This window comes from Mustela lutreola, chromosome 9 (assembly GCF_030435805.1).
Source record: "Mustela lutreola isolate mMusLut2 chromosome 9, mMusLut2.pri, whole genome shotgun sequence".
Taxonomy (NCBI): domain Eukaryota; kingdom Metazoa; phylum Chordata; class Mammalia; order Carnivora; family Mustelidae; genus Mustela; species Mustela lutreola.
The window spans coordinates 124,886,247-124,902,709 of NC_081298.1; the positions used below are offsets into that span (position 1 = coordinate 124,886,247).

General features: G+C 44.3%; 1 long non-coding RNA gene across 1 annotated transcript; it reads left to right on the forward strand.

Moving 5' to 3' along the window:
* Positions 1-310: 310 nt before the first annotated feature.
* On the forward strand, positions 311-16,444 carry LOC131807243 (uncharacterized). Its single transcript, XR_009344332.1, has 3 exons — positions 311-1,185; positions 8,801-8,892; positions 16,162-16,444. It is a non-coding gene; the product is annotated as an uncharacterized LOC131807243 (long non-coding RNA).
* Positions 16,445-16,463: the final 19 nt, after the last annotated feature.

Below are 16,463 nucleotides of genomic sequence, written 5' to 3' on the forward strand. Positions count from 1 at the left end.
TCCCTTTACATTGCCATAGCAACAAGGAGAAGAAACCGCCTCATAAATTTACGGTGGTACCGAGGGAACGCTCTTACCTCGTCACCATGGCAACTGGGAACAGCCCCTTCCTTTTTCCTTAGCAACAGGGTAACAATTCCTCCACCCTGCCGAACTAATCGCAGAAGGAACAACCATTTACACCTGACTCCGTAGTAGCCAGAAGACGGATTCCTGTCTGCCTCAGGGCTGCTGCAAAGGAAAAACTGGAGCACATTTCTTCTCTTTCAGCAACACGAGAGCTAAGGCTGAGTATCTCCTCGCGGTTTATGGTTTTTAATCACAGCCCATTACTCTAATCTCCAAATTCCATTTTTTCCCTACCTGTGCTAAACATACCTTTTCATCTCCTACCAGGTCTATACCTTTACCCTTAAATTGAGCTAACAAAATCGTCTATACACATATCACTCGAGTTTTTATCAAGCTTATTGTCTCTCATCCAATGCATTTCTTGTTTCTTCATCTTGCCCATTAGCTGGTTGAGATTCTACCTTCTCTTAACTAGTTCCCTCCTCGATATGTTGTTCACTGATATTCCCAAATTCCCTATTTTATGGATCTCCCCAGTTCTTCTAGATCCCTCTTCTCCCTATCCACACCTACTGTCCTTATCCTTCAGTGCCCCACCTTTTTACCGTTTGAGGGTTAAAGAGGTAAATAGAAAAAAATTATTTGAGGGGTAAAAGGTAAATAGAAAAAAATTTGTCATTCTTTCTCACTTTCTCTGACTGAGCTGCCTCCGAGTCCCAGTCAGGATTCTCTCTATGATCTTTACACATATTTAATCTTTAATACTACTGCTACTATTATAACTCTCTCACTCCCTTAGCTCTCCATCTAAATGTCAAAATCCTAGCCATCTATTATCTGAGACTCTGGAATTCTGTATTTCCCGAACCCTCGCCTAAAGCTAGTCTCCCTTCTACCCTATTCCAAATGCACCCATAGAGTAAATTTCCTCACTGGATACTGACCTCCTCCATGGCTCCTGTCACCCTCTGTAATCAGTGTAAGCTCATCACACCTTACCATTCTATCATCTGCTGACCCAGCTTGGACTAAGCCCTCTAGGTGAACATCACTGGATTCTGCTGGGCTTGTCGGCATACTGGAGATGCTGCATTCTCTTCGAATGACTCAGAAGTAAGAATTCATTCTTTTCCTTGTCTCCCTGTTTAGCTCCCAGATATTCCATCCCAGGATTATTGGTGTCAAAGGACTCCAACTGAATCCATTTTCTTGGGGGAGAGAGAGAAGGCAGCCCATCACAAATGGAGTAAGAAAAGAGAGTGCTGAGTCAAGACCCTCTCCTCCTATCCAAGGTAGCTCTCAGAAAGGAGAGAGTTCCTTAGAGCGGATAATTCCCAGGACAAAGGGTTAGGAGAGTGAAAATCCAGGCTATACTTTTTCCTAGCCACAGAGTTGGAGAACGAAAACTGTTCCTAACTGTTTCCACAGGGTGTCTGGATGCTATAAAGACAAGGGAAAAAATTCAGATTCAGTTTATTTTGCTTCCCCATTCTGAAGTTCCAGCTCAGGTCCATGGTTCTAGGTATAGACCTGGGTGGTGTAGACTGCCCTGAGTAATCCTGAGAAGAGATTATGTCCTTGGCTACACATGGGATAGAGGACCACTTTACAAAGAGTCCCAGCATACCCTTCACCCGGATTCTCCACGATAACGTTTTGCCATGTGCTGGTTATCTATTGCTACAAAGCAAATCACTGCAACTTAGTGATTTAAAACAATAACCATTTCGTCCTCTCCATTTCTGTGGGATGGGGATTCAAAGAGAGCTCAGCCGGGTGATTCTGGCTGAGGGTTTCTCTGCGAGTCGAATCAGATGGGTGGCAGCAGCTTAAACAGCAGGGGGCCAGCTAGACAACCAGCTCTCCTCTCCTCCTGCTTTCTCACCACATGGTGCCTTCAGGGCCGTCGGACTACTTACATGGCAGCTGAAGTTTTCAAGGATGAGTATAATAGTGAATAAGTGAAATGATGCATTGCTTTTTTTTTTTTTTAAAGATTTTATTTATTTGATAGAGAAAGACACAGTGAGAGAGGGATCACAGCAGAGGGAGTGGGAGAGAAGCAGGCTTCCGGTGGAGCAGGGAGCCCAATGCAGGGCTCGATCCCAAAACCCTGGGATCATGACCCGAGCCGAAGGCAGCCGCTTACCGACTGAGCCACCCAGGAGCACTGATGCATTGCTTTTTATAATCTGGCCGCAGATATCGCTTCTGACATAACCTTTTGTTTGGAAAAAAATCACAAAAGGCTACTTAAGATCAAGGAGAGGGAGCACAGACCCTACCTCTCAATGAGAAGAATGTCCAAGTCCTATAGTAAGAGCACATGGGTGGTAGAGACTGTTGAGGTCATCTTTGGAAAAGAAAATCTGCCACACCCTACACTCTTGAGGACAACAACCCACATCCCATTCAATGCAGAATATATTCACCCCCTCCCCCAAGACCCCAAGTCTTATTCCATGACAGCACCAGCTTGCCATTCAGGATCCCATCACCTAAATGAGATCCCTGTGTGGGTATCGCTCCTCAGGTCCAGTTCCTTGGGCATAGCTCCTTGAGTACCAATCGTCTTGATCTGAAGACTTGCTAAGTAAGGAAACACACATGTGCCTCATGTACTGCTAGCATACATTCGTGGCCTGGGCCTGGGATTATTTCTATGGGCGTTATCATCTCAAAAAGGAGAAAAGCAGAAGGCAAACACATCAGTTACAGTTCATGGCAATTCTGAAATTCAGCCAGGCAAATGTTGCCAGTTCCTGGTTTAGGGCTCAGACCCACTCCCATTTACTTACATTAGCATCGACATGGATCTTTTTCTCCTAATGCGTTATAATCGTGTCCTATGATGATTTGTTTTGATGTGCAATTTGTCACAGATTTGGCCAGTGGAAGAAATTCCAAGTTGGCTTTTGTGCCCTTTGGATTTGTTCTCATCATTCTTTGAACATTTCCTTGCTTTCTGACACAAGATGTTCTAGGCTCATCTTGTACCTTTCCTGCCCCACCCCTGGAAATGGCCATTCCCCAGGGAACCATGGGTCCTCCTGACTTTTTTATGTTCCTTTTTCCATTCTCCCTTGCTCCCTAAATCTGCCCTTAGACACTGGGCAGTGATTCCCTGGAATCCCATCTCGCTTTTCTCTCTCCTTCCTTTATATATACTCCCTGAGTGGCCTAATTTATTTTTGTGACTTCTGGGGCTGTATCTCCAACCCGGGTAGTTCTCCCAGCTGTCAGACCTATAAATCTAATTGCCTTCTAGATCTCTCCATCCCTAGGTTCCATAGGCACCTCAAATTCAGTGGGTTTAAATTAAATTTATTTACACTTCCCCTACCAAACCCACCCTTCTGATATTCCCTATTATTGTTAATGGCCTCACTAAGAAAAGCCCAAGGATGATTTTATCCCACATCTTTTCCCCAACTCCTTATCCCAGAATAGGTTTCCAATACTATCAATTCCACTTCTGAATGTCTTTCAGCTATGACCCTTCTTTATCCGCATCACCTTTACCATCTCTTGCCTGGGTGATTGCAGAGTCTCCCCCCTAGTGTCTCTCCTTCCAACTTCTCCTACCTCTGATCCATCCTCAACACCACTGCTGAAGGCTCTTTCTAGAAGAGCAATCTTACCACATACTTCTGCCTAAATCCCCATGGCTGCCCTTCTCAAACTGGCTGAGGCAACTTCTGGCCATGGGGAATTCATGTGAGGAAATGGAGGGGAGCAACTATAGAATGGCTTACATCTTCCTAGAGTTTAATTTTTATTTGGAGATTCAGTAAAAAAAAAAAAAAAAAAAAAAAAAAAAATTAAAAATGTGAAGACCAATAGACATATGATGAATGAGAATACAAGAATCACATGATCTTATCTTATTTTTAAAAGATTTTATTTATTTGTTTGCTAGAGAGCACGTGTGCAGGAGTGTGCAAGACATGGGGGTGAGGGCAGAGGGAGAGGGAAAAGCAGAAAGCAGACTCCCCACTGAGCAGGGAGGCGCGCTGTTGCGCTCCATCCCAGGACCCTGGCCTCATGACCTAAGATGCACAAGTTCCATCCCACACCCCTGGGATCATGACCTGGGCGGAAGGCAGATGCTTAACTGACTGAGCCACCCAGGTGCCCCCAAGTATTTGAACTCAAGACACCTTCACCAGTGGCCAATTTAAGAAATGCTGGCTAGGATAAAAGGATAAAGTTCATTCTCCTCTACAGGACAAGCTGTATTAGAATCTCCTTTTATGCCTGCCAGCCTCATCATCTCTTGCCGTATACGTCAGCCACATAGAGCCAAGACTTGCAGTAAACCGAGCAAGGAGTTGTTCTTTGTGGCCAAGCCTGTGTGATGAGGTTCACCCTGATTGGAGCTCCTCCTTTCTCTTTATTAGGCAAAGTCTTATTCTCCCAGACCAGCTTCAGCATCATCCCCTCTGGGACACTGGGACCTCCCCCAGAGAGCTGACCTGTTCTCCTTGGTACCAGCCACATTCTTCATCACGGCCCCGCCTCTCACCTTATATTACCACGTTCTTCACTCCTTGCCCCACTGACGGTCCTCACGCCCAAGAACCGTGTTTTATTTACCTTTGTGTTCTTAGCAACTAACACAAAACTAAAAACAGCCAAACAAGCTAAAAACAATCTGACCCTTCTGCCCTTCTTCCAGGGTGACTGGGAAGCCAAGTGGTGGCGGGAATCTAAGGAAATGGGTTAACTGGGGCTGGTGGGGGGCTAGATGTCGGGGGGAACATGCAGGGCTTCTCTGCCAGGTGGTGAGGTGGGGGCAGGGAGTTGTGATGCTGGTAAATGTCACGAACAATACTCGTGATTCATTTGAAACTGGCTAGAAGTGGAACAGGCTCTCAAATGGGACCGATTCCCACATATAGGAAACCCTTGACATGCTTTTGAGATTTACAACTGTGTAAAGCAATATGTAAGTTTGCTGAGGGATGAATTCTAATCACATGCCGTGAAGCAGTTGAGTCCTTATCTAGAGAGTGACTAAGCCCTCAACCCTGGGGGAGTTGCATAAGCACTGGGGCTGATCTCCCTGGCTGCCTGACGCTGGGCCTTGGTTTTTCTTGTCTACTGCTGTGATGGTTCAATGAGATAATGTACGAAAAGTGGCTAGCAGTGCGACACACACAGTAAATACCCAAATAAATGGTAACTATGGGTAATAACCAAACTTCCACAAGGGTCACGAGGTCACCTAATCACCCCCTCAGTTACAACCTATTAAGTCATATAGAAGCCAATATGCAAATGTAGAATTTGCAAAGGTCTTAAGACAGACCTCCTGCAAACATTAGTGACGTGTTGTAGCCAGAATGAACAGGAACTCTAGACCAGTGGCTTCGATGGCAAGATGTTATCCTGCTTTTTGTGGAAAATGCCCACCATGATTAGGTTGGGATTCAAGGCTGGGATTCATTGGATTAACTTCCTAGAACCTCCCTGATTGCCTCCGGAGGTTGGTATCATTCTCATTTTCACAATAACAGCTGAGGTCTAGAGAGGTTAATGAACTTGCGTCAGATCACACAGCTAGTGAACATCAGAAGCGTGGTTTGAACCTAAAGTCAACACCCAAACCCATACTTCTTTCATTACCCCATTGCTTCTTACACTTTCTGTACTATAATTATATATATTTTCCCCAAACTAATCTGTAAATGCAAGAGCCATACTTGCTTCCTTTTGGCATCTAACACATGCCTGGCACGTATTCCATAAGCATGCATGACATGGAAGGTGGAAAATGGTAGATAAACCTGGAGTTGTCAGATGAATAAATGCAAGATGCCTAGTTAAATTTGAATTTTAGTTAAACAACAAATACTTTTTCTAGTATAAGTATGCCACACACACTCCTTGAAACACATCCACATGAAGGAAAACCCGAAAACTATTTGTTATCTGAAATTCAAATTTAATTGAGCATCCTGTATTTTTATTTGCTAAATTTGGCAACCTTAACCTAAACCCTGAGATTGGCCCCAGGGGTCCTCCTGGCAGAGGGGCCGCTATGGCCTCTCACACTCAAGACTGACCTGATCCCCAGTTGCTCTGGGGACTGGGATAGAGGCCATGGTAACCTGCAGGGGTCTGCCTCTCTCAGGCCTTACCTGTGCCCCTAGGTTTGGTCAGCTTGGCGCCTTTAAGAGGAAAAAGCAGCCACTGATGAACTTAGCGCGCCACCTGGAGGCCATTCGGGGTACTACTACCGTGGTCAGGGGTATTCCCGTGGACCCAGGATTTTAGGGAGCTGGTAAAGGCCAAACAAGGCAAGAGACAGGGTAGAAGGAGGCCAGTCTAGCCATGCAGAGGGCCAGTTGAAGATATACCTTCCTGGCATTTTCAGTTTATAGCTGCTACTCTGGCTGCCTAGGAACTGAAGGCACTTGCCCTCCAAAGGAGGTCATTGCTTGGAGATTTGCTTTCCCACCACCCTCTGCCTTTCCAGCTGTTCCTTGCTCCTCCCCAGGCTGCAGGTCATTGGGTTATGAGAAGAATCATAACCTCATTTTCGAGGCTTGGTGCCACGTTTTAAGAGTGTAAGCAGCATGGAGAAACTTCCATGGGAGGACAGTCGAGGAAAGGGAGCTGTTGGCTTAGCCATGGTTCTCAGCACACCTGAAAACTTTTTTTTAAGAGTTTGTAATTTTATTTTATTTATTTCTTTATATTTTTGAAGATTTTATTTATTTATTTGACAGAGAGAGGGAAGAAGAGCAGGGGGAGTGGGAGAGGGAAAAGTTGACTCCTCGCTGAGCAGGGAGCCTGATGCGGGGCTCAATCCGACGACTCTGGGATCATGACCTGAGCGGAAGGCAGACGCTTAACAACTGGGCCAGCTGGGTGCCACCCAGGCACCCCAGCACACCTGAAAACTTGTTATAAATGCACATTCTCAGGTCTCACACCAAACCTACTGAGTAAGAAACTCTGGGGGGAAGCCTGGCAAGTTGTGTTTAAATAAAGCCTCCAGATGATTCTGGCACAGGCTGATGTTTGAGAATAGAGGAAAGATGTGTGGGGAGACAGGGAAGAAGCCCACAAAAATGTGCAAATATGAATGAGGTGGCTATTTGTTCTGTGTGTCCCCAGAGAGAAAAGCTAGGGGAGAGGAGTACAAGTAGCAGAGAGAGAAAACTCATTTCTTTCTTTCTTTTTTTTTTTTTTTTTTAAGATTTTGCTTATTTATTTGACACACACAGACAGAGAGGGAATACAAGTAGGGGTAGTGGGAGAGGGAGAAGCAGGCTCCCACTGAGCAGGGAATCCTAACATGGGACTCGATCCCAGAACCGTAGAATCATGACCTGAGCTGAAGGCAGATGCTTAACCCACTGAGCCACCCAGGCACCCCAGAACTTGGTTTTACCTAAGGAGGTACTACTGAACAAATAGAACTTCTGGGGTATGTGATGTGTGCCTGGTAAAGGCACTGCTCTATCACTGGGCCTGATGGTCAATCAGGAATGTGGTAGAAATCTCCGCAGATTGTAACTTAGATGTGGGGAATCTCCAAACCGTGAGAATCCACCATGAATTATTGCATATCCTTTCTTTTATCAAGAGTGAGAGCAAAGCTTTCTGATTATTCTGCCATTTCTGACAACGGCTTCCAGCTAAGTCTTTACAGCACTCAGTTACTAAAGAGCAAATGTGGGGGCAAACGGCTTTTCTTGTTTCCTATTCGGGATTTTCTCAGGATGGTTCTGTCCGGACCTATTGTTCTCTAGGCTGCGGCACATCCGTTTTCTGGAGGTTTCCCTCTACCACCATTCCTTACCCTCTTACCTATGCAGAAATGCTATTTCCTCCATCCCATATTTTTCTATTTTTTGTTACTAGTTTAATATATTGATGCACACCATCAGGGACATTCCCAAGACAGATTACAAGTAAAGTCAATCTTTTCAATCTTGCATGTCAGAAAGTGACTTTTCATTGACACTTGGTTGACAGATTGTTTGGGTATAGAAGTCCAGGATGGAAATATTTTTCCCTCAGAATGTGGAAAGCATGTGCCATGATCTTCCATCTCTTAATAGTTTCCTTGTTAAGTCATGTGACATTCAGTTTCCAATTTGTTGTATGCAACTAGTATTTCCTTCTCTTGCTAGCTGTCCAGGCATTATTTTCATTGTTTAGAAGTGTCACGATGATGTCTCTTCAATCTGGAAACTCATATCTTTCAGAAAACCTGGAAATTTTCTTCTATTATTTCTTCGATAAACTCCCTTTCTTTGATTTTTCTGTACTCCTATTTCCGGAACTGGTGTTAGACTGATTGATTGTCTAATCTTCTTGCCTTTCCAGATTTTTTTTTTCCTGGTCTCTTTTTATAAGTCTATACTTTCTGGAAGATTCATAGAATTGGATTCTTTTCCAATTCTAAAGAATTCCAAAAATTCTTGGAATTTTTCATTTACCCCTTGATTCATCTCATTTTCCTCTGAGATCTTTCCCCTTCCTGGGTTTTAAGAAGCCGCCTTCCTTTACTGGCCATAAGGCAATTCCTGGAGAGGGTCTTAGTTTATTCCCAATGGATCAGAGAAAGCCTGTACTTTTGATTGTTAAGGAATTGGGATATGAGCATCACCAAGCCATCACCTGGTGAGGGCTTAACCTCCTTCCTTCCCACCTGCAGAGTCTCAGTAAATGACAAAACCTAATTTTCAATTCTGTCTTTTATTTCCTACAGCATTTTAATATCAGTCATGGTGGGATCTGAAACAACATGGCCCTGGATAGTGGTCGCAGGGGGTTGCCGGATGAGGCCCGGGCGTACACGTGGTAAGACCCATTGATGGCTTACTCTGTAGGCATCTTTCTTACCTCCTTCTGCTGCCTGGGGCCGCTGTGCTTCAGCTCCACTCCTGGGGTGTTTTTATTTATTTATTTATTTATTTATCTATTTATTTATTTATTTTTTAAAGATTTTATTTATTTATTTGAGAGAGAGACAGTGAGAGAGAGCATGAGCGAGGAGAAGGTCAGAGAGCGAAGCAGACTCCCTATGGAGCTGGGAGCCTGATGTGGGACTTGATCCCGGGACTCCGGGATCATGACCTGAGCCGAAGGCAGTCGTCCAACCAACTGAGCCACCCAGGCGTCCCCCCTGGGGTGTTTTTAGTTAAAAAACTTTGCCATACAAGGTAAACATCATAAACGAAGTTACTTCTTCCCTTTTCTTGAAATTTTCTCACATGATTTTTAAAAAACGATTCAATATCCTCTTTTCACCCTTAGGCTAGACCAGGGTTTCTTAAGTTTGGTGCTAGTGACATTTTGGGTTGGACAATTCTTTATAGTGGGGGCCTGTTCTGTGCACTGTAGGATATTTAGCAATATCCCTGACCTCTACCCACTGGAATCTCTCACCTGCCCTGTTTTGACAAACCCAAAATGGTGTCCAGACATGGCCAGATGTCTCCTGGGGGACGAAATCGCCCCTGGTTGACAACCACTGAGCTGCGCTGACTTAATGCGTTACTTCAGCCAAGCTTGGAAGGGAGACCTGCCCCTGCTCAGATCATGTTAAACCATTATACACCCCAAACTACCCAATCTGTTTAACAGCAGAGATGCCCCAAAGTTCATTTTGTCTTGATGGCTCCTGCGATCATGATGCCCGGTGAAGGTGTGATGGCTATGAAAAGGGGAGTTTCACAAAGAAGGGCCAAATCCTTGCATAGCTCTCCATCCAGCTACCCGGGAGAAATTATAAAACCATATTATGGACATCAAGTAAAAACTATAAAGTGCTCCCAAGGTATAAGCTTAAGCCCTCACAACCTAGATAAGGGACAGGCCCTGACTGTCCAACAGCCCACAGTGGGAAAAATATAACTCTAAAAGTTTGGCTATTGGAAAAGTGAGTGAATAGCCTTTAGCACCCTCATGTGTGGTGCTTTGTCCTAAAACCCTCTTGATAGAGCTTCCAGAACTCTCTTTCTGTGGGGATCTGGAAATTCTGCTATTATACAGCTGAGTCTCTAGGGGTCCGGCCACTGACATCTCCTTTCCTTCGGGGCTCGAAGGGCCAGTGGTCCTCCTGGAAGACGTTGTTCCCCAGCAACTTCTGGTCCCACAGCAGTAAAGGCATCAAAGACTAACAGCGGATGTCCAGTTCACTGGAAGGGGCTGCCCCACTACCTTGAAACTTGGTGTCTTTTGGAACTGATCAAAAGGAAACAACTCCCCTCAAGGTAAGGGGACTGAAAAGCTTTAGAGGACAGTTTAAAACCAAGAATTTTAGTAAAGCAAGAGGCACTGAGTAGCCGACAAAATTTAAACATGCATCAAGGCAAGCAATTGTTTTCCATTTTGAGGCGATCTTTAATTTACAGGTGGAAAATCTGTTTCCTCCCAAAGGGGCTTGGAGGGTTGTAATTCACATAACATGTTGTCAGAAAGAAAAATTGTGTTCAGAAATCTCAGGGTCTCAAGAACCATCATTTACTTCTAATAGTAAAAATGTGAAGAATTTGCATTTCCAGGAAAATATTCAATGCATTTGTATGATTCGAGCCAGAAAAGCAATAGGACAGCGTGCCTGTAATTGAGTAAAGCTAAAAACTATGAAAATTAAGATGTTTTTAAACCAAATTTTTAGCATAGTCTTAAGCTCAAAAAGAAAAATTCCTCATAAGAACAGGTCATAGGGCAAAGAAGAAAAGGCAAAGTTGGTAGCTGACCCAGTGATTTCCACTCCCTTCGTTGGTAAGAGGATCATTTATAACTCTTATTGCTGTTTTAAAATGCAATTTCAAGGGGTGCCTGGGTGGCTCAGTCGTTAAGCGTCTGCCTTCAGCTCAGGTCATGATCCCAGGGTCCTGGGATTTTGTAGGCATTTGCTAAATGCCTGGGATCAAGCCCTGCATCGAGCCCTGCATCGAGCCCTGCATCGAGCCCTGCATCGAGCCCTCAGCAGGAAGCCTGCTTCTCCCTCTCCTGCTCCCTCTGCTTGTGCTCCCTCTCTCTGTTAAATAAATAAATAAAATCTTTTTAAAAGTGCGATTTCAAATTTGGGAATTCAGGATTAACTGCCTCTCAGATTTAAAAGGCGTTTAAAACATACTGTATAATGTTTCAGCTGGGAAATTCAATGAGTTCATTTTTTAAAAATGTAATTTTGCTTCCCCACCCCTTGAGGTGATAATCTACAATGCGAAATCAGGGATTTTGAATATGGCATAACTGATTTCAGCATGAATTTGAATTTTTTCTCTAAAATGAAATAGCTAAAGCATTTTTGTAAATATGATGTGAGACACCCAGTTTTGATAGTAATGAAAGATATTAAGACTGAAATGTGCTACAAGTGGAAAAACATCTTTTACCAATTCATTTGCTAAAACTCAGAGAATCCAGGGGCGCCCGGGTGGCTCCGCCTCTGCCTTCAGCTCAGGTCATGATCCTAGGGTCCTGGGATGGAGCCCTACATTGGACTCTCTGCTCAGCAGGGAGCCTGCTTCCTCCTCTCTCTCTCTCTGCCTGCCTCTCTGCCTTGTGATCTCTGTCAAATAAATAAATAAAATCTTAAAAAAAAAATGTGTGTGTGTGTGTGTGTGCGTGCATGCAATTGTGTGTGTGTAAATGTCTACATTTTGGCACAGGAGTCAAGAGTTCAGATAAAACCTCAAGACCTCAAGAGCTTGTGTTTAAGGTGAATATTTCTTGCTAATTGTGTGCCGTTCTAAGACACCAGTGTCTTCTGGATCTCCCAGAGTCAAATTAAAGACTGCAACTGATACTGAATAAAAAAGAAGTCACAGCTAGGAGAGTCATTTAGCAAATGCCTACAAAATTTAGTATAATATAGTGCGACATATGTATTTAGTTGCTTAAGAAAGTTGCATTTTTAAAAAAGATTTACTTATTTATGTGTGACAGAGAGAATGTGTGTGCACAATCACGGGGAGTGGCGGGGAGAGGCAGAGGGAGAAGCAGGCTCTCTGCTGAGCAGGAAGCTGGATTCGGGACTCAATCCTAGGGCTCTGGGATCATGACCTGAGCCAAAGTCAGATGCTTACCTGGCTGAGCCACCAAGGCACACCCGAAAGATGCATTTTATAAAATGAGGAGCTTGGAGGTCTTAAAAGGGAATGGTGTACCTTTAAAAGGCGAAGCCAAACTTTATGCTGGTGATGGAGGTCAACACCAATAGTAATAAATCATGCTGATAGTACTGTCTTCCATAGGATGTGGTAAAAAAACAACGCAATTTATTTCTGTGGTCTTTCTCCTAAAAACCCTTAATACCAGACTAACCATTTATTTGAGAAAAACAGCAGACCAATTCTAATGGAGGAGCATTCTACAAAACACTTCGACCAATACTCCACAAAACTATCGAGATCATCAAAAACAAGGAAAGCCTGAGAAAATGTCACAGCCAAAAGGAGCCCAAAGAGGCGGGACAGCTGAATGTATTGTGGTGTCCTGGATGGGGTTTTGAAACAGAATACGGACAATAGATAAAAACTAAGGAAATCTGAATAAAATATGGGTTGTTTTTTTTTTAAAGATTTTATTTATTTATTTGAGAGAGAGTGTGCGCACTGGGGGTGGGGAGGGGCAGAAGGGGAGAGAGAAGCAGACTCCCTGCTGAGCAGGAAGACACCTTGGGGCTCCATACTAGGACTCCAGGATCATGACAGAAGTCGATGGAAGATACCTAGCCAACTGAACCACCCAGATGCCCCGAAATTTATGGGTTTTAGTGAATGAGAATGCATCAATATTGGTTCATTAATTGTAACAAAAGTGCCACGTGAATGTGAAATGTTGGTAGGGAAAGCTGCGTGGAGGGTATGCAGGAACTCTCTGTACTATCTTTTCAATTTTTCTGCAAATCAAAAACCGTTCTAAAAAAAATGAAGTCTATTTTTAAAAGATAGCTCTGCAAGGCTAGAATTTGTTAAGTTAAAACGTAAGGAAATCTTAAAATACAAAGGATCTAATGTATTCCAAAAAATGTGAAAGGAGGCAGAATTCATTTGGCTGGAACCTACATGGAAATCTCACACTAATAACTCTGTGGTTGGTGTAGATGGACCGGAGAGAGGTAAAGTGAAAATCTGGAACATCACTTTGGAAATCTGAGCCACGTGAGTGGGGCGAGGAAGTAGGCCCCCCTCCCATCCTCTTAGGAGCCAGGACTTCCAGCCAAAGCCCAGTGAGAACTTAGATTTGGCACAAGGATACAATTGAGAAAAGGAAGATTTAATGAACCCAAACCATAGCATTGACAATTTTGTGTTGAGAGAATCTGTACATATTAGGTATTTTGCATACTTGTTAAAAAAAAAATGGGGGCCTGTTAAGAGTACCTCATAACTAAAACGTATACCTTAAGATTTAGGACTTTGCGAGATGAAATCTGTTTATGTTTGGCAGTGAAACATCTAATGAACCTCTAAGCTCACATATTTATGGGCTTCATTGATTAGATTGGCAATAATCATTTAGCACTTAGATTCTTTTTTTTTTTTTTTTAAGATTTTATTTATTTATTTGACAGACAGAGATCACAAGTAGGCAGAGAGGCAGGCAGAGAGACAGAAAGAGAGAGAGGGAGGAAGAGAAGCAGTCTCCCTGCTGAGCAGGGAGCCCAATGTGGGGCTCCATCCCAGGACCCTGGGATCATGACCTGAGCTGAAGGCAGAGGCTTTAACTCACTGAGCCACCCAGGCACCCCTAGCACTTAGATTCTTAAAAGGAAGTAGAATTTCAAAGGTAGTTAGAAATGTTGTAAAGTGTTCAATTAAGGGGATCAATAGGATCAAAGTCTCTTTTAAAATAAATGGTAGGGGTGCCTGGGTGGTTCAGTCATTAAGAATCTACCTTCAGCTCAGGTCATGATCACGGGGTCCCGGGATGGAGTGCCATGTTGGGCTCCCTGCTCAGTGGGAAGTCTGCTTCCCCCTCTCCCACTCCCCCTGCTGTGTTCCCTCTCTCGCTGTCTGTCTCTGTCATATAAATAAATAAAATTTTTTAAAAAATGGTAAAAGTTGATAGTCTGGCCATTTTTAATGGAACAGAAAATTTATAAGCTAAAGAGTTTAGGGAAGTGTCCCTGACCTTCACCACTGAGATGTATCCACAGCCACTGAGACCTCCTGAAACCTCCCAGAGCTGTGAAGACTCAGGGCTTGTCGCAAGATACCCTTGTCCCCACTCGCTGCGGAAGAACCCATTTTCCCCACCTCCCATGATGCCCTGCCCCTCATCCTTTAGCAGTGGGAAACTTTTTACCTCCGGGACAAGCATATGAATGGCCAGGCAAATACACAGGCCTATATGAGGTGGCCGTACGATTTACTGCCCAAAGCATGACATATGTGAAAGGCGGGGGGCATGATTCATAATTATTCTGAAGCAATAGACTTAACCCAGAACTGTCCTGGGACAACCAGGACAAGATCCCTGCAGGTATAAATGTGTGGTTCATAAATAATCCAGGGGAGGAAATGAAGAAATGGGCTTTCATTGTTAAGACGGTTATCAAGTCTCAACAGAATGTTAGATCCTTTCATGTTTTAGTGGGGAAGGACTAAACCCCTTTCAAACATGTTATCAGCAACACTATCAAATCATCTTTTATTAATCTAGTAATATAACGTCTTCCCTCCCTGTGTATCATGAGCTTTGTTCTTTATACCTGGGGTGTCATGAGATTCTCCTGTCTCCACCAACTGCAAGACAACTCTTAGTGTTAGGTTATACTTTTGCAAAAACGTCCTCCTGGGGGCACCTGGGTGGCTCAGGCCCTTAAATGGTTGCCTTTGGCTCAGGTCATGATCCTGGGGTCCAGGATGAAGCCCCACATCAGGCTCCCTGCTCAGCAGTGAGTTTGCTTCTCCCTTTCCCTCTGCCCCTCCCCTGCTTGCGCTTGACTCTCTCTTTCCCTCTCTTTCTAAATCTTAAAAAAAAAAAAAAAAAAAAAAAAAAAAATTCTTCCTGTAGTTCTGAGTAAAGAGACTTGAAAGTGAAATTTGCCTAGTGGCTGGCTGCATAGTCCTATAAATGGTCTTAATAGGTTGCCTTATTTTAAAGTCTGTGGTCTTTTATTTTCTCACAACTACATACACACAAAGGCCTGTTGTGTCTTTCTGGGTAGCTTTTATTTTTTTTCTCTATCAACCACCCCATACGGTACACATGGCCTGGCAAACATATGGCCACGTTATTTCTCATCCAAAGGCTTGAAGCCGTAGATTTTTGGCAGTTGATCAAATTCTGGTGTGTTCTCACGTTATGGGAAATCAGGGTAACAGACACTTTGGCCCAGTGCCATCCCAGGAACTCGGCATCCTTCGCAAGCCAGGTAGTAGTGTTTCCGTCTGGCTCAGAGAGCCCCTGGCCCCCCACCCTGCCCTGGAACTAGCACATACAGCTCATTTCATGAAAACCAAGTGCTTTGCCCCAAATGCAGCACCCCAGGTGTTACTTTCAGTCATGGCCTTATTTGCAGGCTTGTTTATTTGGTGAAAGCTGGGAAAATTCCCTTGCCGCCAACAATTTTATACATTTGCCTAAAATTCCCTCATCAGGGCTTTGATCTTTAGGGGCTAAGAAATAAGTACAAGTGACCCTGTAGTACTTGGAAACAACAATTTCACTCTTTGGTGTGGGAGAGTTTGACCCAGTAATCCCTTCCAATGTCGGGCTGAGATCTAGAGAGAAGGCAGTCCTGGTGCAAGTGGAAGGGGTTGGAGGGTCCAGTAGACCAATCCAAAACGGGGGGGCCGGTAGTGGTTCTGGAGAACCAGAGAGCAGCCTGAAGGTCCTGCAAAGACACACTGGCCTTGCGACAGCCCTCCATCCTGCGATCTTGTGAGGCCACAGCTCCATCGGCCAAGAGTTCCATTGTGTGAAGAGGGGTCTATGGGTTTCCAAAATGGTAGCCAAGAACAGAGAACAAAGGGTAAGTGGGGAAAGCCCCTTTCCCCTCACCTTTTGTAAGTAATGCTTTCCCCCAGTTACCCCTGTTTCTGTTAACTCAGCAACCTTGTCCTGGTTATCTGACCCTAAAAGCCTTGGTTTTGCTCCCACCAGGAGGAGGACAAAGCCCTGAGTGCTGGGCACAGAGGCTCCCACCTCTCAGCTGTTTTTCTCTGCAGACTCCGCTCTGACCTCCCCGCGAGAGGCTACCTGCCACCCAGCACGAGTGAAGAACTACAGCGGAGTTTTCTTAGCAACCGAAGCCTCGCCCCTGGGACGGGGGAGGAGGGTCCCCTGCCAGACTCCCTCTTCTTTGAAGAAACACAACCGAGACCAAGTGAGAAGTAGCTACAGTTTAATACAAACCTGCACCAGAACACAATGTGTCGGGCTGTTTTGTCTTTGCCTCAAACAGG